Source organism: Lissotriton helveticus, chromosome 1_2 (genome assembly GCF_964261635.1).
Source record: "Lissotriton helveticus chromosome 1_2, aLisHel1.1, whole genome shotgun sequence".
NCBI lineage: Eukaryota > Metazoa > Chordata > Amphibia > Caudata > Salamandridae > Lissotriton > Lissotriton helveticus.
This window is the reverse complement of record NC_136058.1, coordinates 284262500-284271021: the sequence shown is the minus strand read 5'-3', so window position 1 is coordinate 284271021 and position 8522 is coordinate 284262500.

Below are 8522 nucleotides of genomic sequence, written 5' to 3'. Positions count from 1 at the left end.
GCTGCCTGCTCAGAACGGTAGCGGAGCTGAGAGATGTCGCACACTCCTTTCTGGGGCCCGTAAGTCTCATTTCATGTATGCTCTGCTTCTGAATCCGTTGCTACCAATCTCCCTCTCTGCGCTGCCCTTGCCTGCTGCTGCTCCTGACAGCGCCGCCTCACACCTCAGGTGCACTGTCTGGATCCCACTTTTGGCTGTCACGTGTTCTGATATTACGTAAACTAGTATGTACTCTGTGATTTTCTGTACTATTGGTGTGGACAGACCCAGTGGATATGTGTACATGCTTCGCTGGTTTATTGTCAGACACTCAGTGGAAAGGTATGTCGCTGGTAGCTGGGGGCCACGCAACATGTCGGCCGGCAGTTAGTAGGGTGCACGAGGGAGCTTTGACCTGTTTACTCATTTATGCATTGACCCTCACGTTTCTAGTCTTCCAAAAATACATTGGGGCATATGTACAAGCCCCCATCGCCACCACAACGTCACCTATATTGACATTGTAGTGGCGATAGGGTCTGTACCTTATGTACAAGGCAGCATTAAGCCACTTAACATGGCGTAACACTACCTTGTACATAAGGCCCCCTTTCCTGCTATGGTTAGCGTGAACGGGGTTGGGTGTTGCAGTGGGCATTCCACCGCAACACCCATTAATTTTTACGCTGTCCCCTATGTACAAGGATGGCGTACATGTGAGGCAGCACCAAAATTAAGACCAGGTAAACACTGGATCCCTGTACAGTCGATGTGAGATGATGGACAGTGTGTTGTCATACCAAGATGGAGCACTCAGGCCTGTCTACTGCCATCTGAGAAGCCAACCTGGTGTTTGGTTACAGGGGATTACAGGGGACAGACGTGGAATACTGCCAACAACTATATTGGCCACATGGGCAGCAAAGCGTTCTGTTGTCCTTTATCCCCAATATGCCACACTGTGGCCAGCCCAAGCCAGCCCAGGAGGTCAGGCCTTCACTCGGCTGCACTTGGGCAGTCTAAGTTGAAGCGGTCGTGGCCAGGCGTGATACTGCAGGCTGTGAAGGAGGATGTGCCTCGGCACCGGGAAGGCCTCGATCTCCACTGCCTCTACAGCGCTGACGGCCTCGCAGCACCAGCGCGGATGGTCGCGTGTGCGGCTGGCCCCCACGCCAGGATGTCGCCTCTGCAGTCGCTCTTGCCCCCGAGCCCGGGCCGACTCCGATAACGTGGTGGAGCTGGCCCTGTCCCCACGCGTAGGTTTGTAGCTGGGGGGTGCGCAAGATCGTGCAACGCTGCCGTGTGCCGGCCGGGATGTGGATCTGGCGGCGGGGAGTTCTAATCGCCGCTCCAGCGCCGATCTCGGCGACTCACTGCACCAGGAGGCATATTATCAAGAGCAGGCGATACAATTATCGCTGCTTTATCGGCAGGAAACTGCAGCTAAAGCAGTGATAATGGGCTTGATAATATGCTCTCGTGAATTCCCATAGCAGCCCAGGTTAACACCAGAACCTGGGCTGCTATGGGAATTCACAAGGACATATTATCAAGCCCATTATCGCCACTTTAGCAGCAGTTTCCTGCCGATAAAGCAGCGATAATTTTATCACCTGTTCTTGATAATATGGCCCCAGGTCCCTGTTTTCCCTCGGGGTCTGCAAAGTTACCGGGCAGAACCAGCGCGTCAGCCCCGAAATGGCACTTAGCCGTCCTGGAGTGGGCTCCGCCCGTGTCACGTCCTCAAGGCTGTATCTCTGCTGCTCAGGTCATGTATCAGCACACGATCAGCTCCGCAGGCCCTGTGTGCATTCCGCTGGTTGTCACCGTGATTTTTGTCTCATTGTCTGAACAGTGTGGTGGGAACAAACGCTGATGAACCGGATCGCCCTCTGGAACTTCACTGCTGAGCGTCCATCGTAGCCCCTGGCTTGACCACGCTCCCATCACGAGGGCTGTTAAGGCTCGGAGGGCTTTTTAAACTGTTTGAATTTGTTTACTCTTGCTGCATTTATCCTTTTAATATTCATTGCTGTTTGACAATTGTGAGGAGCTGTGTTATAGCTCCGGGGAGGGGTACTTTTTCAGCTCTAACTTGCACTCACACTTTATCCTTCAACCATCTTGTTCAGCGCTCCAGTAGTTGGACGCTGACGCTGGAGCTGGAGCTGGAGCTACAAAGGCGCGCCAAAGGCAAGCCCGTCTGCACCCGTCCGCGTCCGGTTGGTGCCAGAGTCCATAACCCCTGTATGTTTTCGATCAAAGAGTTACGCTTATACCTCGGCCCAACTCCAACAGTTAATGGGGCAACTGATGGCAATTGCTTACAAAACCATTCACTCTAGTAGCAAGGACACCTGCTGCACCCACTGTCCTTTTAAATTGTCACTGTCTTTCAGGTCCCAAGTAACCTTGCCTCACCAGGAATCGTATAGAATGTTCTTGTTAAATTGTAGGTCACTGTCTAAACATTCGCAGAAATCTCTATTTTGTTAGAGGAAGAACGTCCAGAAGCCCTGTTTTTGACAGAAACATGGCTAAATATTGGATCTGACCTTGTTCAAGCCCTTCCTCCAGGTTATTTTATCCAGAGGCAAGACCGAGTTTCAGGTAACGGCGGCGGTATTGCTATTTTTTTTATAAAAGTCAGCTCACCTGCCGCATCTCTGTATGCCCTTTACCAGACTGGGAGAACCTCTCATTTGTGATAGGATTCTCACCCACCCTTACCATGTCAGGTATTTTAACCTATCGTCCCCTTGGTGCACTGGGTCAATTCTGTAAATTTCTTCCTGATATGGCAGCTAACCTAGCCAATGCCCCTCGAATTTTACGTTATTAGGTGATTTAAAACTTCATTTTGATGACCCCTCTCACTTAGCCGCATTGGAGATGACTAATGACCTGGCAGCCTATCAGTTTAAACAAAAAGTTATTTGCCCAACCCATGTGAAAGGCCACCTACTCGATCCTATTTTCCCCAATAGTGATGAATTATCTATAAGGGACCCTGTTCCAGTGCCCTGTTCCGATCAATTTCTTATTCCGTTTATCTGGACCCCTACATGCCCTACTTTGTCTGTCAGGCGGGTTAGAAGTCTGTCACGTCTTAGGTCTAAACTGCCATTAAACACTGGACCTTGGCTTTAGAAAATACTAAGTCAATTCCTGACCCTAATCCTATCATTGCTAATGAAAATTTCAATAAAGGGATTGAGGCCTCACTAGACCGGGTTCTACCGAAGAAGTGGATTCAGAATACCGCTGGGACCAATAGAACGGCACGGTACTCTGTGAGCTAAAACAAACTTGTCAGAAACTTGAAAGAATATGGAGAAAGCACTTTTCCTTAGTCAATAAATTGAAAGATAGGGAAGCATTTAAAATGTAAGAAGCAAAAATGAAATTAGCCCGAGCCTTATGTTATGAGGAAAGAATTTCTTTAGCAGCTTATACTCCTTGCAAATTTTTTCGGATTGCAAAAAAACTGCTTAGAGCCCCTTCATCTCCAGCTACCTGTGATGTTATCTGGTCTCATTGTGATAATCTGGCAGATTTGTTTTATGAAAAAATTCAAGCCATCTATACTTCTTTTCCTTTTGCGGATGGCCACAGTAATTCGCTAATGCTGGATACTATTCCTCAGAACAGAGAGCATCGCTTGGAAGAAATTCCTTTGATGGACCCCAAGTCGCTCTAAACTATCTCGGCTCTCGTAAAATGTGGGTCACCTAGAGACTCATCTCCTCCTAATATTTTGAATCGGGCGTCTGGAACTGTTTTTCTTGTTATACTGGAGCTGATTAACACCTCTATTTCTATGGGAGTAGTTCCTCCTCCATGGAAACGTGCTATTGTGAAGGTGTTGCTAAAAAGCCCAGTCTCAGACTGGCTTTCAACCCCTACAGGGTACAGAAACGGCCCTCTTAGCAGTAGTCGAAGAGTCCAAGAAGATTTTGGACTCCGGAGTTACTACATCTGTCATCCTCCAGGATCTTAGTGCAGCCTTCAACACTGTTAACAAACAAATATTGGTCCATCAACTTAGAAATCTGGGGGTGATTGGTGGGGGAACATAGTGTGGCTGCAATCATTTTTGGAAGGCAGGTCTTTTCAGGTTTTCGGAGGTGATGCTACTTCAAAACTCATGTTTCTCCCCTGAGGTGTTCCGCAGGGATCGTCCTTGAGTCCCACCCTGTTCAATGTATGTATGAGCCCCCTAGCGCTAGTGCTTCCTTTTGGGGTGCAGATAATCATCTGCGCTGAAGACACTGAACTTGTTGTAGCTCTGAGCCATTCTGATAGTTCCTCTCTTGGCCTATGCCTTTGCTTGGAGAAGGTGGCCAAGTGGATGGATCATTCATATTCAAAACTGAATGGTGATAAGACAGAGATGATGCTTCTTTTTTAATGCAGAAGTAATGTGGCCAGTCTGTCTGGGCCCCGCTCACAAGAACCAGATTAAAGGTCTGGGTATCTGGCTTGATTGTGATTTGAGCTTTAAGTCACAAGCTTGGAATGTGGTGGCTTCCTGCTATCAATCAATCAATCAGAGTACTTGTACTGCGCGCTACTTACCCGTGAGGGTCTCAAGCCGCTGAGGGGAAGGGGGGGGGGCTGCTAATGCTCGAAGAGCCAGGTATTGAGTAGTCTTCTGAAGGTGAGTAGGTTGGCGGCGAGGTAGGAGAAGGATCTGCTGCCGGAGGTCATTGGTTGGATACGGGGGACAGCGACGATGGCGAGGCTGGCGGAGCGGAGCTGGTGGGTGGGGGTGTAGAAGCTGAGTCTGCTGTTCAGGTAGGCTGGTCCGGCGTTGTCAAGTGCTCTGTCTGCGTGGGTGAGGAGCTTGAAGGTGATCCTCTTGTCGACGGGGAGCCAGTGTAGGTCTCTAAGGTGGGGGGTGATGTGGTTGCGGCGGGGGACATTGACGATCAGTCGGGCGGAGGTGTTTTGCATGCGTTGTAGTCGTCGTAGGTGTTTGGCTGGGATTCCTGCATAGAGTGCGTTGCCATAGTCCAGTCTGCTGCTGACGAGGGCCTGTGTTACCGATCTTCTTGTTTCGGTCGGGATCCACTTGTAGATTCTGCGGAGCATGCGGAGGGCGGTGTAGCAGGAGGAGGAGACAGCGTTGACCTGTTTAGACATGGAGAGGGAGGAGGTGGATGAATCCTAGGTTGTGTGCATGGTCGGTGGGTGTTGGTGCTGTTCCCAGTGTGGTCGGCCACCAGGTGTCGTCCCAGGCTGAGGGGGTGGGTCTGAGGATGAGTACCTCCGTTTTGTCAGAGTTCAGCTTCAGACGGCTGCTCCTCGTCCAGTCGGCGACGGCCTCCATCCCCTCGTGGAGGTTAGTTTTGGCGGTGTGAGGGTCCTTGGTGAGGGAGAGGATGAGCTGGGTGTCGTCAGCGTAGGAGGTGATGTTGAGGTCGTGATGGCGGGCCACTTGTGCGAGGGGGGCCATGTAGATGTTGAACAGCGTCGGGCTGAGGGATGAGCCTTGGAGGACGCCGCAGATGATGTCGGTGTCTTCGGATCGGAAGGGTGGGAGGCGGACGCTCTGGTTTCTGCCGGAGAGGAAGGACGTGGTCCAGTCAAGGGCCTTCTCTTGGATTCTGGCTTCTATGAGTCGCGTCTTTAGAGTACCGTGTCGAAGGCGGCCGACAGGTCCAGGAGGATGAGGGCTGATTTTTCGCCGTTGTCCAGTTGGCGCCTGATGTCGTCAGTGACTGCGATGTGGGCTGTCTCGGTGCTGTGGACTGGGATGGGTCCAAGATGTTGTTGTTTTCCAGGTGGCGGGTCAATTGTCCGTTGATCATTTTCTCGATGACCTTTGCCGGGAACGGGAGCAGGGAGATGGGCCGGAAGTTCTTGAGGTCCTTGGGGTTCGCTTTGGGCTTCTTGAGGAGGGCGTTGATTTTGGCTTGCTTCCAGCTTTCGGGGAATGTCGCTGTTTCGAAGGAGATGTTGATGACCTTCTGTAGTTGTGGTGCGATGGCTGCGTCTGCTTTGTTGAATATGCACATGGGTCTGACGGAGATCTTGAGTGGATGGAGTTCATGACCTTGCGTGTCTCGTCGTCGCTGACGTTGGACCAGGAGGTCAACCGGATGGTGCTGGTGGTGTTCACAGGGGAGGTGGAGTCTGGCGTAGTCGGGCGGTCGTGGTGTTGAGACTGTCGTGGATGTCAGCGATCTTGCGGTGGAAGTAGTTGGCAAGTGAGTCGCACAGTTCTTGTGAGGGTGGGATGTCGTTGGCGTTGGCACTGGGGCCGGAGAGTTCCTTTACGTTGCTGAAGAGCTCTTTGCTGTCAAGAGCGTTGTTATCCAATCGGTTTTTGAAGGAGGATCTCTTGGCTAATCTGATGAGGTGGTGGTGTCTGCAGGTGGCGTCTTTGTGTGCTGCGTGGTTGTCCGGTGTGTGTTTGTGAAGCCATATTTTCTCCAGTTTCCTGCATGCGTGTTTGGAGGTCTGGAGCTCGTCGGTGAACCAGGTGGCTCTCTTACCGGCGTGGTTGTTGGAGGGTTTCTTGAGCGGGGCGAGGGTGTTGGAGCAGTCATCGATCCACTGTCTGAGGTTGCGGGCTGCGGTGTCTGGGTTGGTGGGGTCGGTGGGTGGGTTCTGGGCAAGGGTGGTGGTCAGTTGGTCTTCGGTAACTTTGCTCCAGCAGCAGCGAGGCAGCTGTTGGGTGCAGTGGTGCATGGTTGGTTTCTTGAAGGTGAAATGGATGCAGCAGTGGTCTGTCTGGTGGAGTTCGTGGTGTGGTTGAAGGCGACGTGGGTGCCTGTGGAGAAGATGGGGTCCAGAGAGTGGCCGGTGGCGTGGGTGGGTGCGGTGAAGAGTTGTCTGGGGCCGAGGTTGGCAAATTTGTCGATCAGGGAGGGCTGAGTTGGCGTCGTTGTTGTTCTCAAGGTGGAAATTCATGTCCCGAGGAGTATGTAGTCCGTGGAGGCGAGTGCGTGGGTGCTGGCGAGGTCGGTGAAGGAGTCGCTGAACGTTGCCCGGGTTCCAGGGGGTCTGTAGATGAGTGTTCCTCTGAGGGTGATGTTGGGGTCGGTGTGGATCGGAAGTGCAGGTGTTTGGCGGTGTTGAGGGTGTCGACCTTGAGGGTGGATTTGTGGAAGATGGCTATTCCTCCTCTGATTCCGTTAGTGCAATCCCTGCGGGTGATCTTGTAGGCGTCCGGGATGGCTGTTGCGATGTCGGGCGCCGAGGAGTCTTTCCACCAGGTCTCGGTCAGGAAGGCCACGTCGGGGGTGGAGGTGTCAAGCAGATCCCAGAGCTCGATGGCATGTTTGTGTGTGGAGCAGGTATTGAGGAGTATGCAGCGGAGGTGGTTGGGTTCTGTCCTTGGAGGTTTGGTGGTTCTGTCGCAGGTGAAGCTGCAGGTGCGGCAGGAGAATGGTCCGTGGGTCAGTTTCGGGGTGGCCTGGAAGCAGGTGTGGTTTCGGCCGGCGTTGAGTGTGTGGAGGCTGCTGGCGTCGTAGTGGAGTCTGGTCTTGTTGTGTTTGCGGGGTCCAGGGGTTCTGGCGCTGGGCATGGTCTAGGCGCAGACGGGCGCAGACGGGCTTGCCTCTGGCACGCATGGGCCGGCATTAAAGGCTGGGAGGTGTGGAAAATTAGTACGGTCTGGAAAACATTATCTGCGCCATCTTGCCTTTTTTTTCCCTGATGCCACACTTTTTGTCGTGCGCGCCCGCCATTTTAGGTGCCTCGATCAGAACAACCCTTTTGCATGCCACTGGCCCCCAGCATAGCCCTCCTCCCTCACAAAGCCTGCACTCTGACAACCCCCGCTCGCACATGCCTTGGGTCATAAACCCCTCTTCAGCGCAGCTCTGCCTCAGAACCCCATCCTGTCCCCAGCGCGACACCTCCCTTCCTTCCTTTCATGGTCCCAGGCCCTTTTTGATACAAATCCCCTTTTCCTGTGTGCCCGTTTGTCTTCCTCGTTCCCAGGCCGACACCTAGCTCTGCCGATACTGTTCCTTGCCCCTCCCCGTACAGTAGAGAGCTTCCCTCATCAAAGGACCCCCGAGTTGATCAAAGCCCTCACCCTATGAGATCCGACCAAACCCCCACATTCCATGAATCGGCGGAATGTCCAGCTGCGCGGTAGTCATCACCTGTTGTGACCGGGGTGAGGACTTCAACTGTAAATGTGTGTGGGAACGGGCCTGAAGGGGAGATTCGGAGGATATCCCTCCGTACATCAAAGCATTGCCAAGAATGTGTTGTATGTAATAAAGCAATAAACCTGTGTATAAGAGGCCAGGCCTCAGAGATGCGGTTAGAGCACCTCATGACGATACCTGCTGTCTGAACTGATGTGTTCTCCTCCGGAGAGAATAAACCTTGTTTCCTGCCTTCCCGTCTCCAGCGCCTGCCTCTTCATTGATTAATATTTCGTGGGTTAAAGAGGCGATACCGCCGGGCAAATATCGATTGTCCCTGACGTAGTTTTAACAATTGGCGTCCCAAGCGTGGGGCCCATCAGCGACTCGTGGATCCAGTGGGAGAGGTCCTGACGACAGAGTGAACGACTGCAA